Genomic DNA, 4,418 nt, shown 5'->3' on the forward strand with positions numbered 1-4,418 from the left:
GGGGGCCGCTGTCCCAGCCTGTGCCCCCTCACAGATAACTTTGGGGTTATCATGCACATGCATTAGGGGTGGACTTCAGTGCTACATTCTCTGCCACTTCCTGGAGTAGACGGGGGCAATACCAGAAGTGTCAGGGGCTGCTGCCATGTACCTGCTATTGGGGTGGGGGTCTCAGAGCCTCATGTTGCTTCTGTCTGCACTCTTGCTTTTGGTGACGGCTCAGCTGCAGGTGACAATGAAGGCTTCTTCAGATGTCGGGCTCCGTCCTCAGTGGTCCTCCATCCTCATGTATGCTCACAGCTCCCATAGCCCCCTCCTTCCAAAATGCAAAACCACTAGATGAGCCTCCTGCAAGTCCCCATCAGCTGCTGGCCAGTCCAGGCAGGGGGCTCAGACCTCAGCGGGCACAGACACAGGGCTAGTGTGGGAGCCAAGCGCAGGCACACGGGCTAAAGTGCTGGAAAACACGTCAGGAGACGTCATGAAATCTGCAGCTTCAATGAATTGGGCTCAATGTGGAGGGGATGCTGTGCACTGTGGAGCGTGCGGTAAAGGCTGCGGCTGGCCCTGTGTGCAGCGACACCTAGTGGCCGAGGAGGGCAAGGCAGGAGGATGGATCAGCCCCAAGAAGTTGTCACTGAGACCTCAGATGTCACGTTGATCAGATCTGGTCGCTTTGATCAGAACTACCCTGAAATATCGTCACTTGTAGGATGTCGGCGCCCTGACTAATGAGGAGGACACAATTAGCGGGATTAGATTCTCTGTAAATTGAGGAATAAGGTGAATGGCATCTATTTTCTGTGGATTCCTAATTTTGACATCCAGCCCGTGGAATCCATTGCTTCGTCCTAATCCGGTTTTATGTTCAGATTGCAAATTTAAAAAAAAATTTTTTTCCCTCTTTGGCGGCGCAATATTTATTAATTTTTTCACGTTTATTATAATATTCATATATTCAGATTTATCACTTTTTATTTCATTCTTTTTTAATTTCCGATTACATTTTTTTTTCCTTTAAACTTATCACCGATTGGTTTTTTTTCTACATTTTTGCTTTTTTATTTTTATATTCAGATTTTAGGCTTATTATCCTTTTTCTCCTCTAAAGGTCTCGCCATTGTTTTTTTTTTTTTTTTTTTTTGCATGTATTGATATAACTTTTTATTCTATTTTTTTTATTTTCAGGTTGCATATTTTTTGTTTTACATTTATTTTCTTAATTTCATTTTTTAATTTTTAATTTTGAGATTGTAGTTTTTTAATTCTTTTTCTCTCTTTTTAAAAAGTTGTTTTTTAAGTATTGATATTTTGAAATTGATCGCTTTTTATTCTATTCTGTTTCTTTGAGATTTTACAATTTTTAGATTGTAGATCTTTAAATCTTATTTTCCATCTGCTTTTTTTCCTAGAAGGATTGTGTCGCCAATTTTTTTTTAAAAAACATATTTATTTAATAAATTTACCTGACTTCCTCCAATGAATTCTTCATTCTGGACTCAGGATTGATACCAATCCCGGGTCACACGTTTGGAACGAGCCCCCGACCCTATGTTGCTCTGGCCCCTCCCTCCTGTTACCTCTGCTATGAGGACTGGCTGACTATTGTCAGTAGTGATGTAATGACGAAGTGGTGTTATCTCTAGAGGTGTTCTCTTCTATGGTAATCCTGTCTGTGATATAACTAATATGACTTCTGCAAATGCATCCCCTACAGAATTGCCAAGTGTTAGACAATTATTAGGCGTAGTGGCTAGAGTGAAAATTACAGGATATAGTAATTCTTAAGCATATGTTTATATAAAAAGTTGGTTTAAAAGCGTATGTCATGTTCACATTCACTTTAGTATTGAGAGTCTTGTCTCGGATTTAGTACATATAGTGTTATTTTACTATAGAGATTAGTAGCATTGCTATAGGAGGCCTGGAGGTGGGATATATAAGGTCCACCAATATTGATGGATGGAATATACATACACCCTTCCTAGCAAAAAGTGGGAAACAAGATGTTTAGACATTCTAAAAATTTTAGCCCACATTATACCGCCATATAGTATCAAGATAGGAACTGGCCCACCAGAGAAGCAAAGGATCCTCCGATGGGCCCAGTCTCTAACACAATAGAAATCTAGCAGAAGGCGCCCGAATTTGAGGGTACTTTGGTCTATTTCCTAGGAGTTGGCCCAGAATCATTTTGTCTGGTGGGTCCAAAGAATCTCAGTCCATCAATGTTCCTATTGGTGACTATTCTGGAAATCTGTCCACTGGGGGTTAAGGGTGCAAACAAGGGGTCGATTAGACCTCGAGCCCCAGCCTAATCAGTGCTGAAGGAGAGTTCATGAGAGCAACAAAACTATTCCAATACCTTTAACAAATTATTTGATGCATAAATAGCTCCGGTGTATGAGTAAAGCCGCCATGTCCTCCTCCCGCCATCCTGCTCTCTACGAATGACATTAAGATCAGAAACACAATTTACTAGAATAACTTGAGATGTGCTAAATAGGACCTGTGACCCGGACTGGCACTGGGAGACTCAGACATGTCTGCTGCCATCACTTAGCTGATATATGGAGAATTTCTGGTAATCCTTAGTGACATTTGTAGCCATGGGAACAACCTGTGCGGAATGCCGCGCGACTCCGCTGACTATTGTTGGAATATCTGGCAGCCCTTACGATGTGCCTGACAGATGGCAGCGACATGCTCCAACCTCTACATGTTGTTTGGGGCACAAATTGGGATTTTGTATACTTATGACACTATATAAATTTGCATGTATGCTTGAGGAAAAGCTAAAATAATGCAGGTAAATATGGCTGAATTCTTTCAAAAACAGCGCCACACCAGTCCGCAGGTTATGTTTGGTATTGCAGCTCAGCCCCTTCCATTTTAGTAAAGCTCAGCTGCGGTACTGACACAATCCATGGACAGATGTGGCGCCGTATTTGGAAGTAAGATGATATATTTCTCATCATCACAACCTCTTCCTAAAATGAACTAAACTAATATAGATCTAAGACCGGACCTCTAAACTAATATAGATCTAAGACCAGACCCCCTAAACTAATATAGATCTAAGACCAGACCCCTAAACTAATATAGATCTAAGACCAGACCCCCTCAACTAATATAGATCTAAGACCAGACCCCCTAAACTAATATAGATCTAAGACCAGACCCCTAAACTAATATAGATCAAAGACCAGACCTCTAAACTAATATCAATCTAACAAATGTAGAAAAATGAGGAAGGGCACTCACCCACATCCATGCTCGTCTTCATAAAACACTTCTTTTATTAAGGTAACATATTTCTTTAAAAACAAGTAGTGCAGGGAGGGAATAGAGCATATATAGGCAAGTAGGCAACGTAATTGGAAGTAAGATGATATATTTCTCATCATCACAACCTCTTCCTAAAATGAACTAAACTAATATAGATCTAAGACCAGACCTCTAAACTAATATAGATCTAAGACCAGACCTCTAAACTAATATAGATATAAGACCAAACCTCTAAACTAATATAGATCTAGGACCAGAACCCCTAAACTAATATAGTTCTAAGACCAGACCTCTAAACTAATATATATCTAAGACCAGACCCCTAAACTAATGTAGATCTAAGACCAGAACCCCTAAACTAATATACATCTAAGACCAGACCTCTAAACTAATATAGATCTAAGACCAGACCCCTAAACTAATATAGATCTAAGACCAGACCCCCCCCTAAACTAACATAGATCTAAGACCAGACCCCTAAACTAATATAGATCTAAGACCAGACCCCCCTAAAATAACATAGATCTAAGACCAGACCCCTAAACTAATATAGATCTAGAACCAGACCCCTAAACTAATATAGATCTAAGACCAGACCCCAAAACTAATATAGATCTAAGACCAGACCCCTAAACTAATATAGATCTAAGACCAGACCTCTAAACTAATATAGATCAATGACCAGACCTCTAAACTAATATAAATCTAAGATCAGACCCCTAAACTAATATAGATCTAAGACCAGACCTCTAAACTAATATAGATATAAGACCAGACCTCTAAACTAATATAGATCAATGACCAGACCTCTAAACTAATATAAATCTAAGATCAGACCCCTAAACTAATATAGATCTAAGACCAGACCTCTAAACTAATATAGATATAAGACCAAACCTCTAAACTAATATAGATCTAGGACCAGAACCCCTAAACTAATATAGTTCTAAGACCAGACCTCTAAACTAACATATATCTAAGACCAGACCCCTAAACTAATGTAGATCTAAGACCAGAACCCCTAAACTAATATACATCTAAGACCAGACCTCTAAACTAATATAGATCTAAGACCAGACCCCTAAACTAATATAGATCTAAGACCAGACCCCTAAACTAATATAGATCTA

The 4,418-nt window shown here is 39.5% G+C and overlaps 1 protein-coding gene across 1 annotated transcript in view; it reads right to left on the bottom strand.

Moving 5' to 3' along the window:
• Window positions 1-500, bottom strand: part of KCNJ6 (potassium inwardly rectifying channel subfamily J member 6) — a 161,613-nt gene extending 161,113 nt beyond the window's left edge. Inside the window, exon 1 of the mRNA XM_075263524.1 lies at window positions 152-500. The gene's annotated coding sequence lies outside the window, so the exon portion shown is untranslated. The remainder of the gene's footprint in view (window positions 1-151) is intronic.
• Window positions 501-4,418: the final 3,918 nt, after the last annotated feature.

The sequence above is a fragment of the Leptodactylus fuscus genome, chromosome 2, assembly GCF_031893055.1.
Source record: "Leptodactylus fuscus isolate aLepFus1 chromosome 2, aLepFus1.hap2, whole genome shotgun sequence".
NCBI classification, from domain to species: Eukaryota; Metazoa; Chordata; class Amphibia; order Anura; family Leptodactylidae; genus Leptodactylus; species Leptodactylus fuscus.